Here is a 17,424-nt window from a genome sequence, read left to right as displayed (position 1 = left end):
TGCTGAACCAACACAAAATTCATCCTGGAGAGGACAGATACGTAAACAGATTTTAGAATGATTTCTTAAAGTAAATCAAATAAACAAATGTTATTCATTAATCCTAGAGAATCATAGCTGTCAAATTTTATGGCCAAATCAAAACTTGTCCATTTGGTTAGTATGTTCCTTAAAATCTGTTAAAGATACACTGAAGGTGTTATGATTTTACAGTGACCAACGAACTCTAGAATTAGGGGTCATGGGGGTAATGTTGGGACTTACACGTTTTAGAGACAATTCTATTAAGTCACTTCTCTCTCCTTCCTTTTTATTTTATACTCATATTCACAGAAACTCTATTTGGGTAACATTTTCCCTTCCTAAATAAACAATTTTGCCCTTGTCTCTATAGAATTCATTTTTTTTCTGATAAATTTTAATTTCCAGGGCCAATTTTTAAAATTATAAGACCACCCTCCACTCCACAAGTTAACTCTCCTGATTTAACTTGGGAAAACTTTAGAGGGCTCCTTTTCTCTTTCTCAGATGATCATGCTAAACACTGGTTCTATGACTAACTTCACTGTGTGCCTCCATCCCTTTCACTTACCTGTTCAAAGCTTGGTCAAGGTCACAAGGAAATCAGAATGCCACCACATGATATGAAATTCAGAGAGTGTCCATTTCAAGTTCTGGTCATCCATAGCCATGTATCATTGCATAGAATTCAAAGAGACTTTAGTGGTTATCCTGTAGAATCTCAGGAGCTGGACCACTGTCCTCATTCCCAGGGTGTAGGTATGAGTGTCATAGGTACAAGAGAGGAGCCACTTTAAATGGCAGGGCTCATGGGCCTGCTTGACTGTGATTATGAAACCTTCACACAGGGAAAACATTTCTTTACCCAAAAAACAAGTCTTCCAGGTCCAGGTGAAATGGCAGTAACCAAGCCTTTAAAAAGTTTCCACTACTCCTCCTTATTCCAAAGTTGTACATGTTATTGTAGAAGAAAAAAATAATAAGTAACTGTTTAAAGTGCTTTGCATTATAATATCTCATTGAAGCATTACAACAAACCTAGAGGCAAATATTTTTATCGTCATTGTACAGATTATGAAACTGAGGCTCAGAGAACTTAAAAATAAATGACCAAACCTTACTCAGCCAGGAAGTGGTAGAGCCAGGATACGAATGCATGCAGTTTGAATCTAGAGTACAGGCCTTTAAGTTGCTGTCAATAGTCTAAGAGCAATGATGGAGGTGTAGATAAAGAGCAGCACAGGGACACGGGCCTTTGGTGACGATGATGGATTTGGTTCTGCTACATCAAAAAGAGGTGGATTCTGGGACTTCGCTGGTGGTCCAGTGGTTAAGAATCTGCCTTCCACTGCAGGGGACACAGGTTCGATCCCTGGGCTGATCGCTGGTTGGGGAACTAAGATCCCACATGCCGCGAGGCAACTAAGCCCGCAGGTTCTAAAGCCCACGTGCCACAACTACAGGGCTCTCGCGCCACAACTAGAGAGCCTGCATGCCACAACGAAAGATCTCATGTGCCACAACTAAGATCTGATGCAGCCAAATAAATAAATATTTAAAAAAGAGGTGGATTCTTACTACCCTTGATATGAGTCAAAAGACATGATCCTTCTAAGAAATAAAGTAATTGACACATTTAAGCAATTATGATCAAGAAGGTTAAAAGAAAGTGAGCTGAGGGGATCAGTGCAGTTTCAGTCAGGCTCCTTCCACATTCAGGGAAGCTGAGATCCACTCGCTTTCACAGGCATTAAGAGAAAAACCGGTCAAGAGAAAAGGGGGCAGTGTGTGGGGCTCTGAACCAAGAGGTGGAATGTTACTTTAATAAAAGCTGAAACACAACTCTACTCAGGTTGTTTCCTGAATGAAGCTCTTGGGTTCAGGAAAAAAATGGGAGTAGTCCAACTTCAATACACTGAGGCAGAAAATCAGATTAACGCGATCAAATTGAAATAGAGAAAGCAGGATATGAAATCTGAAAGTTAAAACAGATGAACAAGGAGCCTGAGATAACAGTGAGGCAGGAGAAATCTAGAAGCCAAGAAATTTTGAGGAGCGAGAGAAATAGGAGAATTTTGTCACAATAATTCTGTAGGAAAACTAGCTCACAATGGCCAACTGCAAGCGATGACTGAATTATTGGAAGTTTTGTTGACTCTCCACTGAGAAGATGCTGATGTTCTGACAGCTGCCCAGAAGTGTCCTGAGACCATTCAGAGAATGGAAAGAGTCCACTAAAGACCCAGGGGATGGGACCCAGAAAAACAATTGGCCTAAAGGAACAGATCCTCTGTGAAAGAATGAAGAACCAGAAAAATAGGAGAGTGGAAATTGAGGAAACCTGTTCTATTTTTCAGAAGGGTAGATGGAAGAGTTTGGTATTGACACCAGACAAAAACTATGAAATATCATTTTTAGAATGCAGTTTGCACTTGGACAATATATATCTCTGGTCCCAAATATGTATCTAGGGATTCACTAGGAACAAATAAGATGTTGTCTGCCTCATTTCCTTTGTATCTTCCATTTCAATAAGGGATTTAACAAAATGTAAAGTTCTACAACTAGCTCTAAATGTCCCTGAAAGAACCACACAGCACAGAAATAAGCAGTCCTCTGATCAACAACAGTTCATGCCCAAAACAAAAAAAATCTTGATTCATGTATATAAAATAGATAAACAACAAGGTCCTACCGTATAGCACAGGGAAGTATATTCACCTTGTAATAACCTATAATGAAAAAGAATCTGAAAAAGAATATATACATATATATTTATAACTGAATCACTTTGCTGAATACCAGAAACTAACACAACATTGTAAATCAACTATATTTCAATTAAAAAAAAGAATCTTGATTCAACAATTATTTATTGGCCACCTACTCTATGCTAGGCACTATTCTAGATACTGGATATACACTAATGAATAAGACAGGAAAAGTTCCCGTGGATATCATATTATACGAGGTGGGGTAGCAGGAAGAAACAAATAGCTGATGGTAAACACTATTTTACAATAAACAGGAAAGGAGGAGGGTGAATGATGGGGTGGGGATGAGAGGATGACATCTGAGCAAAGACCTGAAGGAAGGGATGAAAGCCACATGAATATCTGAGGGGAGTCTGTTCCAGGCAGAGGGAACAGCAAGTGCAAAGGTCTCAAAAACATCAGAGGCCTTTGTGGCTGGAGCCCAGTGCATGGGGAAAGTGGCAGGAGGTGAAGATGGAGAGGAAGCTGTAAGGAGGGCCTTACAGACAACTGTAGGACTTTGGCTTCTACTCTGAGTAATGTGGGAAGAAATGTGGGAAGACACTGGAGGACTTCAAGCAGACAAGTGATCCGGCAAACGTTTTAACAGGATCACTCTCACTGCTGGTTAGAGAACAGACACTGAGGGGTAAGGGTAGAAGCAAGGAGGTCAGTCAGCGAGCTACTACAGCTGCCCAGTCAAGCAGGGTTGAATAAAAGCTTAATATGAGAAATCAATCCAACATGGCTGCCACCAGAAAGCAAAGCCATCTTAGACTATCTTAGACTTTGTTACTAGAAGTATTAGGTACAAAAGACTTTAGAGCATCATGCTAATTTCTAAGACCCACAAGTTTAGAGAGACACAGGAGAGTATCCAGAGGAAAATAAAGAAGAGTAAATAGGTCTAAAATAATGTCATTTGAAGCACAGTGCAGACGTGAGGAAGGAGACCCAGCATAGACAGCCCTCCTCCATCGTGGGACTGCCATTTAGATGAAGGCTTAGGTAGCTTAACGGATTGACTCTGCCACTGATTGGCTGTGTGACTTTCAGCAGGTGATATTTTCCTCACATCTAATTTCAAAGCTGATAATCATATTTACCCATCTCACAGGGACATTGTAAGTATTCTATGAATTAATACATGAGAACACAGAGAAAAATGCTGGGAGCCTAGCAATACAAGCCACTCAAAGTGCGAGGAGCTGTATAATAATTAGTGGACTTTGAGATATGAGGGAGATTGGAGACTCGTCCATAAGCGTTTTGTAAGAAAACTGTCATATTCTGAGAATAAGCAGGCCCCACGTAAGCAAGATGAAAATGCACTGCTTTGACTCTACTAGTTTTGCTTTTTTTAATCATTTAAGGTAGACATTTTTCTAAAATACATTCCATCTAATCAGGATGTTGCCTGAACATTATTTTATGTGTTCTTTCTTCTTTCCAGATGACTCAGTGTCATCATCTTGGACAGCGTTTACTGACTAGGCTATAACGTGATAACATCTTCGGGGCTTTACATTAAATGGCTCCAAACAGCTTTATTGCTATAAACTGCTGTCTCTGCAGGTTCTGAATTCTGTGCCACTTCTTGAAGAATGCACTTTGAGTGGCCCTGCCCACCACGAATCCCCTCCCTGTTTCTGATTTGCTGTCTGCTAAGAGCTAAATGGAAACGAGATAACCATGGAGTGCAATCAGAACACTCCCTCTTCATAGGCTCAGATCTGAGGGTGGGTCTTCATTCTCCTCGAGCAAAGTGCATAGACTTTGAGATCCATTTTTCCCTTACTGCTCAACTTTCTATCCACTTCCAACCAAGTCATAAACGGTGAGGTTGCTAAATAGCTATAGCAAAAATTTCCTCTAGCTCACCAAGTTAAGAGGACAACTTTGGGCGGAGCAAAAGAATGTTTTGCATAATTTCTTATCTTAAAATTGACAGAGTAATGTTTCTGACAGAAATAAAAAAGGAGGGGCTTCCCTGGTGGCGCAGTGGTTGGGAGTCCGCCTGCCGACGCAGGGAACATGGGTTTGTGCCCTGGTCCGGGAGGATCCCACATGCCGCGGAGCGGCTGGGCCCGTGAGCCATGGCCGCTGAGCCTGCGTGTCCGGAGCCTGTGCTCCGCAATGGGAGAGGCCACAACAGTGAGAGGCCCGTGTACCGCAGCAAAGAAAAAAAAAGAAAAGGAAAAAAAAAAGAAAGAAAGAAGAAAGGATATCAAGAATATAAAGGAGAGAGAATTTAAAACTCCACATGACCAAGAATGATTTGCCTTTAGTCCAATTGGTTTTAACCACATATTTATCACACGAAGTGAATTTATAAGTACTTTACAGAAAATAAATAAGTTGACTCTTTAGCCCAAAGGAAAAGCTAAAGTTCTTTCCTGTTTACATTTCGAGTTGCATAGCTGCCCCTTTTTCCTACAGATAGAGCAAAGATAATCTTCATTAACCAAATTGACAAATATTTTCAACAGACAGAGTTCAAGTTTGTGAGGCCAAACTGTGGATTCCAGGGAAGTTGTACAGATTATTACTGCTCTGAATTTATAATAGTACAGTGCTTGCCATGTAAGCCGAATTTATTCCCACATCCAGACTGTACAAAATAGCAGGTAACACTAGAGTCACTAGTATAAATTTATACCTAGGGCCTTAGAAGCAAAACTTGAGCCTTTATTCTAAGTGAAATGAGAACCCATGGTAGAGTTTTAAAGGAGGAGTGACATGATCTCATTTACATTTGAAAAGCATCACTCTGGCTGCTGTATCAAGAACAGGTGGCTAGATTTCGAATACAATTTGAAAATGAAACCAGGAGGATTTTCTGCTGAACTAGATGTAGGCTGTGAAAGATAGAGAGAGGCAAGGATTACTCCAGGGTGTTTGGATTGAACAACGAGAAGGATGAGGTTGACATCAATTTATATGGGGAAAAGGTTGCAGGAAAAACACTTGAGAGGGAAGAGGAGGAGTTCAGTCAAGGTTGTGAGAAATCCAAGAGAGGATATATACAAATCTTCAGTTTGGCAGCGAGCTCAGGGATGACGATATAAATTTGAGAGTTGTTAGTCAAATATGTCTTTTCAGTTAAGGCAAAGAGGAAAGGATCTTACTTCTTCAGGATCCCAGTGTGCTGGAAAGTACTACATAGTCCAGACCTCAAAAGGCAAATGGGATGGGATAAGAAGGGAAAAAGTTACTTGAAACAATCCTCCCTAGAGGAGCCATCTGTGCACTGTACAGGGAAGTGATAAAAGGGAGTTTCAGGAACTTGGCCAGAGCATCACATTTCTTGACTGGTTTACAGAAAAGCAGACACATCTCAGGAGCACAGGATGGTTGAGTTGAAGCAAGGTGCATGTTCAGAGAACGCAGCTGACATGATATACAGTCAAAGTCAAGTGGCTTAGACCCAGTCCAGGTCAAGGCTGAAACACTGATGGGCATTCAAAGCATAGAAGACTCCTTTTGGAGCTAGCTCCTGCCTGTCAGCTAGAGTCTGAGAGTGACTGAAGACTTTTACACTTTGGTTAATACTTCCTAATTGGCTCTAAATATCTTAGAATAAGCCTTCATCCCCACTGACCTCTACCTCAGTCTGCAGATTGAGTGTAAGAGCCATGTTTTCAGATCCAACTAGAAATGTCCAACAGCAGTTGTCTTCTTGAAGTCCAGCAGGTTCATCTTGGAGACACTGTACCATTCCCTCCTCCTCTTCTAAGGGACGTGTCTGGTCTGGGTCATCGGTAGGGCTTGGCCAAGGCTAGTTACCTTGGCCAAATCAGAGAGATGGGGAATAGATAAATCACATTATAAATCCTCAAGGGCCTAACATAACATCTGAGCTTCAATCTCATGCCCACATGGACACATGCACTTGGAATTATAAGAATTTTCCTGAGACTTCAGAATCTACCACTTTTTAAGTCAAAGTATCTTGGCTTTTGATGAAATGTCACCACAAATACATAAAAACTAGAAGCTCAGTTGGGTAAGAGTCTTACTACTTCTTCATTCTTTGCCACTGACGACCCTCTTAAGGTTTGCCAGCCTGTCATCAATCTCATCAGGAATCGTCTTTGGCTGAGAAATATGTCAATGCCTAGAAACCAGAAACTATACAACATAAATCCCAGGGCAGCCTTGCATCTTTTCTAGGACAGTCAGAATGTGGTAGATATTAATAATATTAATTTGGATTCCATCCAGAAAGGAATCAAGGCCTTATGGCCTTGGAATCTGGATAATGCCATTATGTTACAGGATGTTATTTTTGGATTTCAGTTATTCCCAAAGTTTTGACATTGCTTTACATAAGGTTAGGCAAAGCTTCAGCAATCTCTGCAAGGATGAAATCACTAAGCAATCAGGAACATTGAAAACTTGAGAATACACTTGGAGGAACTCTCATACTGAGCATCCTTCTCTGCTCAGCCTTTCCCCTGGATTTTGTGATTGGTACCGTCACAAGCTTTTTTGCCTCTCCTTTGGTAATAGTGGAATCTCTCTAAAATTAGCTGGGGCGCAGGAGTCAGTTATAGCTCGCTGGGATGCTTGATCATCTTTGGAAGCTGATTCAGCATCCTCTCTGAACTTATTTGCTCAAGAAGTCCTTAGGCCCAAGTTCCATACAAATTCAACATGAACCTGAAATTTAGGGAGAGCTCCAACTCTTCCATATTACGTTTCTGGAAGATCTAGGACGCTTGGGAGCATGGGGCACTCTAGAGACACTTTTGGTAGAGTCTAGATCTATGCCGACAAGTAACATACTCCTTGGGAAACTGGAAAAGCAGTGGGGGAGGGCAAAAATCTCCATATATTACTCAGTTGGGATTTCAACCTGGCACTCTCCCTGAAGAGAGAGCTGCTGCTTATCAAAAACCAGAAGTCGGGCTTCCCTTGTGGCGCAGTGGTTGAGAGTCCGCCTGCCGACGCAGGGGACACGGGCTCGTGTCCCGGTCCGGGAAGATCCCACATACCGCGGAGCGGCTGGGCCCGTGAGCCATGGCCGCTGAGCCTGCGCGTCCGGGGCCTGTGCTGCGCAACGGGAGAGGTCACAACAGTGAGAGGCCCGCGTACCGCAAAAAAAAAAAAGAAAAAAAAATTAAGATATATAGTCTATTTCCTTCTTCTTGAATCTGCTTCGGCCAATGGCATGTGGCAGAAGTGATAGTGGGCCAGTCCATCCTTTCTTTCTCTCTCTCTCCCTCTCTCTCTCTCTCTCTCTCTCTCTCTCTGAAGGCTGAGTAGCTATCAAGTGAACAAGCCTGAGCAAGGGACCACTGGAGCAGAGATGAGACAACCAAGCTGAGGCCATCCTAGACCAGCCAGCCCCCAGCTTCCCTGGCAACTGACTACAGATGCATAAATGAGAGCAGCTAAGACCAGAAGAATTTCTCAGGTGAGCCCAGACAAAACTGTCAACCCATAGACTCATGAATTAAACAAATGGCTGTTGTTTCAAGCCACGGAGTTTTAGGCTGGCTTTTTGTGTAGCAAAAAGCTAACTTATACAATCTCTTAATAACTTCACCAAGGTCTTTCCAAATTATCTATTCAGATAGGATGCTCTTGGGTTGCAAGTAAGAAGACACTCTTACTCAACTGGATTAAACAACAAGGAAAAGATATTAACTCACGCAAATAAAAGACCATGATATGTTAAATCCAGAGTTAGTTAACTTAGTGCCTTAATGATACCATCAAAGACCCAGGTTTCTTCCATCTTTCTACTGTGCTACCCTTGGCATGTTGGCTCTGCTCTGATTAAAGTTTCCCTTGGGGTCACAAGATGGCTACATTCATTTCAAGCATCACATCTAGAAATGACAACATGGAAAAAGAGGAGCAGTTTCTTCCTGTGAACCTCTCTCTTTTTTAATGACTTTTTTAAGACTAAGGGAAGCTTTCTCAGGGGACTGGCATAATTGGCTTAGACTAATCAAGATTTACATCTGATTCATGTTGGAGAATGGTAGACCTCCAGCTAAACCTGGTTTTGCCTTAAGGGAGTAGGAGGGGATGCCTTTCATATATGTAATATAGGTCATGCGTATTCCACCCACTGCAGAATGTCCCACTATTTCTGGGATATTTTCTGTAGAGATTTCATCCCAACCATGAGTGTGGGTTCTTACGAATTTCAGGCACAGAAGATAGAGCTTGTAAGATCTTCCTGAATTGTGCCTTGGTCTGGAGGGAGTTTCCACCTCAGTATCAGTAGCATGCTGATGTCTCTACCCACTGAATATATATGATACAACCAAGAAGAGTGGGCAAGGGGAGAAGAAAGTTCTAATAGGAAAGAAAAGATATTTTCCCAAACCACTACCCAATTTTTTCCAGGGATATAGATCCCCTCAACAGTATTAACAACTACTTATCCAATAAGTGGGATGGATGAGAGAATGCAAATCATATAGAACACATAATCTCTGGCTCATTACATCCTGTGTTATGGGGAAATTTTACTCAGAAGACACAGATAAAAGATGATGGAACAAATTCTGATTCGTAAGAATATAAAACTTTCCATGATTTCAGAGAAATAGGGGGTCAGAGTGGGCACAAGGAGTCAGTCAGGTAGGCTTTACAAAGGAGATGAGACTCTGAATCATAGAGACTAATACTACTAATAACAGTAACAGTAATAATAAAATCCAAACTCTGTTGAGTTTGAGCTTATTATGTGCCAGGCAGAATGTAACTGCTTTACATGTGTCCCCACATTCAATCCTCACAACAACCCTATAAGGTAAGCGCTAGCACCATCCTCATTTTCTAGATGAGGAAACTGAGGCATGGAATCAAGATCACAAAGCTGGAAATTAATAGAACTGGGGTTGGAACCTCAGCAGTCTGACTTCATGCCCAGACTCTGTGGTCAGAAAGGGCTTTTCGAAGGAATTCCTGTTACAGACATGGAAGAGAGGGACAGTCAAGGCATAAAGAAGCATAACAGGTGTAGCTGGACAGCTTGAAAAATGGTCCCACAATGACATCAAACTTGCACAAGTTACAAACACAGTTCCTCCTTGCATTCCTTTTACTGCATTCATCTTCACAATTTTCACTGAAGGGAGACCATTGGTGCTCTACCCTCTTTCGGTGAAAAGCTATGTTTTTCTCAGTAGGGTGAGAATGTTCAGGAATAGAGAGTAATTAGAGATCATAGGTTCACAGATGACAACCTCAGATGGTGTGGCAGTCATTTTGTTCTCTTCAAAGCAAGTCTATATCAGTGACAAAGAGCAGCGGCTCTCAACCAGGATGATTTTGCATCCCAGGGGACAAATGACAATGCCTGGAGACATCAGGGGTTGTCACCACTTGGGTGGAGGGTGCTACTGCATCTAGTGGGTAGAGGTCAGGGATGCTGCTAAACATTGTACAATGCATAAGACAGCTCCCCACAAATAAGAATTATTTGCCCCAAATGTCAAGTGTGAGGTTAAGGGACCCTGACCTAGATAGACAGCGCTATGAACATAGTACTCTCAAGAATCATGTGTGCATGATTCCACCTTTTTACATCTCAATCAGGGCCAAGCAGAATAGTAAATTACCTACTCCCAATAGCAAAGCTGCCAAGACATTTGAGCGCAAAGTAACTAATCCTGTTTAGACATGAATATGCATGCATTTGCACTAGTCTCAATAACAAATAGGAGAAATAAGGAAAAAGTAAAACAAAATATCGATACAAATAATTAGCCCTGCCTTTAACATGACAGGGGAGAAAACTAACACTTAAAGCATTTACTGTAGATCACCTTGCTGAGTGTTCACAACCACCTTTGTGGAAGTTGTTACTTTCTAAACACTCAGCATGATCAGTAACTAGCTCTATGTCACCCAGTAAGAGAACTGGGATTAACCTGTCAGTGTGTTTTCCTTTCAACTCCTGCCTCTTTCCGTGGGATGTGGTCAAGTTCAAAAGAGCTAGTAAGATTGTTGAAGAAGATAATTATGATTTTTAAAAATAGATGAAAATGATATAGTACTTCTGCCTTGAAATTTGTTGACATCAATATGTAGGAGATATTATCCAGACAGCTCTCTCTCCCAAGAAAAGGACAGGATGAAATGGGCTGAAAGGACATGATGGCAAGAATTCAAGTTTAGTCTTAAGGGAGAATCGCTTGACAGTGGTCAACACTGACATAGACTACTGAAGGGTGTTGTGTAATCTCTGTCTCTGGAAGGTTTCATAGGCTGAGGAAGGTTTAGGAGGGTTTGAATTTGGCCTTGACTGAGAGGGAGGACATGGCTGGGCACAGCTCCAGTTAAATGCTGCTCTGGGAAAAAGAAAAAATAATGAAAGGGGATGAAGAAAGCCTATGGGACTAATGGGACACCATTAAGAGAAATAATGTCTGTATCATTGGAATTCCAGGAGAAGACAGGGAGAAAGAGGCAGAAAGACTACGTAAAGAAATAATGGCTGAGAACTTCCCAAACCTGGGGAGAGATTTGGACATCCAAGTTCTCAAAGCTAATAGGTCACCCCAAAATTTCAAGCCAAGACAGTCTTCTCTGTCTTGGATTGAGACACATTATAATAAAACTATCTAAATCAAAGCCAAAGAGAGAATTTTTAAAACAGCTAGAGAAAAAAATTTTCTCTCATACAAGGGAACCCCCATGAGGCTATAACCATATTTTTCAGCACAAACCTTGCAAGCTTGGAGAGAAAATGGGATGATATATTTAAAGTGCTGAAAGAAAAAAAAACTGTTAGCCCAGAATACCTTACCTAGCAAAGCTGTCCTTCAAAAATGGAGATGAGATAAAGATTCTCTAACAAACAACAGTTGAGGGAGTTCATCACCAGCAGACCTGCCTTACAGGAAATGCTGAAAGGAATCTTCAGGCTGAAATGTAAGAGTGCAAATAAACAGCATGAAAACACATGAAAATGTATAACACACTGGTAAAGAATTCAGAATACTCTAATACTGTAATACGGTGGTGCGTTAACCACTTAACTCTAGTATAAAGGTTAAAGGACAAAATTATTTAAAATAGCTATACCTACAATAATTTGGTTATGAATGCACAATATAAAAAGATGTAGGGCTTCCCTGGTGGCTCAGTGGTTGGGAGTCCCCCTGCCGATGCAGGGGACGCGGGTTCGTGCCTCGGTCCGGGGGGTCCCGCATGCCGCGGAGCGGCTGGGCCCGTGAGCCATGGCTGCTGGGCCTGCGCGTCCGGAGCCTGTGCTCTGCAGCGGGAGAGGCCACGGCAGTGAGAGGCCCACGTACCACACACACAAAAAAAAGATGTAAATTCTGACATCAAAAACATAAAAGGGGAGCGTAAAAGGGGAGAGTTTTCGTATGTGATCAAAGTTAAATTGTTATCAGCATAAAATATTCTGTTACAGCCATACAATGTTTTATGTAAGCCTCGTGGTAACCACAAAACAAAAAGCTACAGTAGATTCACAAAAGATAAAGCAAAGGGAATCAAAGCATACCACTATGGAAAATCATCAATTCATAATGGAAGGCAGCAAGAGTGGAAGAAAGGAACAAGGGAACTACAAAACAGCTAGAAAACAGTGAATAAGATGGCATTAGTAAGTCCTTAACTATCAATAATTACACTAAATGTAAATAAATTGAATTCTCCAATCAAAAGACACAGAGTAGCTAAAAAACAAGACCCACTATATGCTGCCTACGAGAGACTCACCTCAGCTTTAAAGACACACAAAGTGAAGGGATGAAAATAGATACTTCATGCAAGTGGAAACCAAAAGAGAGCAGGGGTGGCTATACGTATATCAGAAAAAAGTAGACTTTAAGTAAAAAATGGTAACGAGGAAAAGTAGGTCATTATATAATGATAAAAGGGTCAGTTCATCAAGAAGATACGATAATTGTAAATATATGTGCACCCAACACTGGAGTACCTATATATATTAAGCAAATACAGAACTGAAGAAAGAAGTAGACAATGATATAATAATAGTAGGGACTTCAATACCCCACTTTCAGCAATGGATAGATTATCCAGACAGAAAATCAATAAGGAGACATTAGACTTGAACCATACTTTAAATCAAATGAACCTAACAGACATATATAGAACATTCCATCTAACAGAAGCAGAATACACATTCTTTTCAAGCGCACATGGAACACTCCCCAGGATATATCATATGATAGGTCACAAAACAAATCTTGGCAAATTTTAAAAGACTGAAATCATACCAAGTACCTTTTCCAACAACAGTGGTATTAAACTAGAATTCAATAACAGGAAGAAAGCTGGAAAATTCATAAGTATGTAGGAATTAAACAACACACTCCTGAACAACCAATAAGTCAAAGAACAAATCAAAACAGAAATTAAAAAATATCTTGAAACAAATGACAATGGAAACACAACATAGCATTATCTTTTTTAAGACATTTTTCCAAAAAAACCCATACAGATGGCCAATACATACATGAAAAGGTGCTCAATATCACTAACCACCAGGAAAATGCAAATCAAAACCACAATGAGATATCACCTCACACCTCTTTAAATGGGTATCATCAAAAGACAAAAGATAGTGTTGGTGAGGATGGAGAAAAGGGAACCCTTGTGCACTGTTGGCGGGAATGTAAATTGGTACAGCCACTATGGAAATCAATACGGAGGTTCCTCAGAAAGTTAAAAAATAGAACTACCATATGATCCAGCAGCCCCACTTCTGGGTATATATCCAAAGGAAATGAAAACAGGATCTCAAAGAGATATCTGCACTCCTGTGTCTATTACAGCATTATTCACAATAGGCAGGATATGGAAACATTATAAGTGTTTGTCAATGTATGAATGGATAAAGAAGTTCTGGAAATGTAGTGTACAGTATGGTGACTATAGTTAACAGTACTGTATTGTATATTTGAAAGTTGGTAAGAGAGTAGATTTTATAAGTTCTCACCACAAAAAGAAAAATTGTAACTATTTGAGGTGATGGGTGTGTTAACTAACTTTATCGTGGTAATTATTTTGCAGTATATGTATATAAAAAATCAGGGCTTCCCTGGTGGCACAGTGGTTGAGAGTCCACCTGCCGATGCAGGGGACGCGGGTTCGTGCCCCGGTCCAGGAGGATCCCACATGCCGCGGAGCGGCTGGGCCCGTGAGCCATGGCCGCTGGGCCTGCGTGTCCGGAGCCTGTGCTCCGCAACGGGGGAGGCCATAGCAGTGAGAGGCCCGCGTACTGCAAAAAAAAACAAAAAAAAACAAAAAACATTACGTTGCACACCTTAAACTCACACAGTGTTATATGTCAATTATATCTCAATGAACCTGGAAAAAAACATGGTGTGGAAGTGAAAACACACACACACACACACACACACACACACACACACACACACACACACACATATATATTGAACTATCATAAGCCATGAGGAAAAATAAAGAAATTCTGCCATTCGTGACAACATGGATTGACCTTGAGGGCATTATGCTAAGGGAAATAAGTCAGACATAGAAAGATGAATACTGTATGATATCACTTCTATGTGGAATCTAAAATAGCGGAATTCTTAAAAACAGAGAGTAGAGTGGTGGTTGCCAGGGGTTGGGGTGGGGGAAATGGGGAGATGTTGGTCAACAGGTACAAACTTCCAATTATAAGACAACTAAGTTCTGGAGATTTAATGTAAAACATGGTGATTATAATTAATGATACTATATTAAATACTTGAAAGTTGCTAAGAGTAAATCTTAAATGTTCTCACTACAAAAAAAGGAGATGGGGGACTTCCCTGGTGGCGCAGTGGTTAAGAATCCGCCTGCCAATGCAGGGGACACGGATTCGAGCCCTGGAAGATCCCACATGCTGTGGAGCAACTAAGCCCATGCACCACAACTGCTGAGTCTGCACTCTAGAGCCCGTGAGCCACAACTACTGAGCCCGTGAGCCACAACTACTGAAGCCCGTGCACCTAGAGCCTGTGCTCTGCAACAAGAGAAGCCACCGCAATGAGAAGCCCATGCACTGCAACACAGAGTAGCTCCCGCTCACCGCAACTGGAGAAAGCCTGCGTGCAGCAATGAAGACTCAATGCAGCCAAAAATAAATAAGTAAATTTATTGAAAAAAAAAGGAGATGGTAATTATGTGATGTGATAGGGGTGTTAGCTAACACTATGGTGGTCATCACTTTGAAATCTGTATCAAATCAACATGTTATACACCTTAAACTTACACAATGTTATAGGCCAGTTATATCTCTATAAAGCTGGGAAACAAACAAAGGAAAGCAAATGCTGCCCTGAGAATGAGCCCCAACCACAGTCCAAATGGGGTTTCTTCCCCACTCCCCTCCCCACCCCTACCTCCCACTCCCTGTGTAAGGAGCCCAGCCCATCCTCCATTACATCTCTAACAGCCTGACCCGGTTTGTCCTCTCTCCTTTCATTTCCAACCCTCTCAGCACCTCATCTCTCCCAGCCCTTTATAATTCGTTGTGAATGGTTAGATCTAGGTGGCGGATAAGTGGGTATTCATTATACTACTCCTCCACCTTTCTTTATGCATGATAATGTTTATAATAAAAAAGTAGCAGGAGGTGTACAGGAACTGAAGGCAGATCGTGTAGGGCCCCATCACCATTTAGAGAGGTTGGGTTCTACCTAGAAAGAGATGGGTAGAGAGGAGAGGCTTAAGTAAAGGAATGATATCATGGTTTGACTTTCCATTTGTTTTTGTTTTTATTTTTGTTTTGTTTATTTCGGGGTTTTTTGTTTTTTGTTTATTGGGTTTTTTGGCTGTGCTGTGCGGCTTGTGGAATTTTAGTTCCCTGACCAGGGACTGAACCCAGGCCCTCGGCAGTGAGAGTGTGGAGTCCTAACCACTGAATGGCCAGGGAATTCCCTGACTTTCCATGTTAACAGGATATGTCAGGGTTTTCTTCCTCCATTTAAATCTGACTCAGTATAGGGTGAGGAAAGTTGCAGTTCTCATTGCAGTTTTACCAGAGCCACTAAAATGTGCCTTTCATTACCCCCAAGCCAAGTATAAATAGCAAATGACCTAAATCAAGCATAGCACAGGTATGGCCAACAATGATCCAAAGAGCTATACAAATGCTGAAGCAAAAATATAATCCTCATTTTAAAAATTTTCCAATTGTGAAACACATTCAATCTGTTTAAGATTCTGATTTCTCTCTATGCCACTGCCCATGGTACTGTATTTGGTTTGGACCAAGAATAATCCTGGCAACCACCCTTCACATTAGCCAGTCATGGGGTTTCTCCTCCATTGAGGACACGGCTGGCATGGCACTGATGACATGTTTCAAGTCATTCCAGGAAGAGGAGTTGATGACAAAGTCCTTTTTAAACGGAAATAAGCTAAACGTAGAACAATATAGTTAAAACATGGAAACTAAAGGAATCAGTTGCTCCAAACCCTCTAACAACATGTGAACATTTTTAAATGCTGCATGATTTCAGGTAAGGTATTTAAACTCGCTCAGCTGTTTCTTCTTTTGTTAAGTCAGATTAGTAATACTTGCTTTTGAATAAAATAAATAACGAGAAGCAATAAAAATTCATGAATAAAATGGACCTTGTGAATAAAACTTTTATATTCTTTATAAAAAGTGTTATTGAAACTATTCAACTTGAGTCCACAAAGAGAAGAAAAAAAGACTGATTTAGGGAAACCATTTTACAATACGGATATTCATATCTACAATAACTAAATCTTAACTAAGATAACCTATCTATCTGGAAAGAAACATAGGTCTGACAGGGAGGTGGTGAAAGGGAATACATAGATATTTAAGGCATCTATCTGGACTCGCAACACAAAGTAAAAACGAACTATAAAACTATGAGAAAAATTGCCAGGTACCCTGATTTCTAGCCCCCCACACCCTCAATTCTCCCCCAAAGGACTCCTGTATAATCCTTGGGGAGGTTTTATAAATGGCTTTTTTCCCCCTGATCTATTGGAATGTGCTGTGTCAAAGCACTATATTTGAAACTGTACCCTGAGGCTTTCGGCAATCACTGTACTACTAAAATGAGCCTTGGTATTCCCCTTTATAGCTAAGCAGATGATAATCTAGCAGACAAACACTATAATATATGATGAGCGTTTAATATGAGCTTCAGTCACCCTTGGAATGATGGCAAAGATATTAACATTGGCAAGCCTCCGTTGCTTTTGAGCAAGCAGATTTTAGTTCTTGCATTCATAGGTTTAAATTTTCTTTAGGTCCTCAGAAAGTACGTTAGATAACCTGGAATTGTGCTAAATAAAAGTCAAAAGGTGGAGGACCTTCCAGATGGTGGAGGAGTAAGTTGTGGAGATCACCTTCCTCCCCACAAATACATCAGAAATACATCTACATGTGGAACAGCTCCTACAGAACACCCACTGAACACTGGCAGAAGATCTCAGACCTCCCAAAAGGCAAGAAACTCCCCACGTACCTGGGTAGGGCAAGAGAAAAAAGAATAAACAGAGACAAAAGGATAGGGACGGGACCTGCACCAGTGGGAGGGAGCTGTGAAGGAGGAAAGGTCTCCACACACTCGGAAGCCCCTTCGCGGGCAGAGACTGCGGGAGGCGGAGCGAGGAGCTTCGGAGCCGCGGAGGAGAGCGC

At 41.2% G+C, this 17,424-nt stretch overlaps 1 protein-coding gene across 1 annotated transcript in view; it reads right to left on the bottom strand.

Moving 5' to 3' along the window:
* The window catches only part of ACE2 (angiotensin converting enzyme 2), a 52,989-nt gene extending 52,296 nt beyond the window's left edge, over window positions 1-693 (bottom strand). The window contains exon 1 of the mRNA XM_007466327.1: window positions 593-693. The gene's annotated coding sequence lies outside the window, so the exon portion shown is untranslated. The remainder of the gene's footprint in view (window positions 1-592) is intronic.
* Window positions 694-17,424: the final 16,731 nt, after the last annotated feature.

This window comes from Lipotes vexillifer, unplaced genomic scaffold (genome assembly GCF_000442215.2).
Source record: "Lipotes vexillifer unplaced genomic scaffold, Lipotes_vexillifer_v1.1 scaffold169, whole genome shotgun sequence".
In the NCBI taxonomy this organism is placed as follows: domain Eukaryota; kingdom Metazoa; phylum Chordata; class Mammalia; order Artiodactyla; family Lipotidae; genus Lipotes; species Lipotes vexillifer.
Note: the sequence above shows the minus strand (reverse complement) of the source record. Positions and strands in the feature narration are given on the sequence as shown.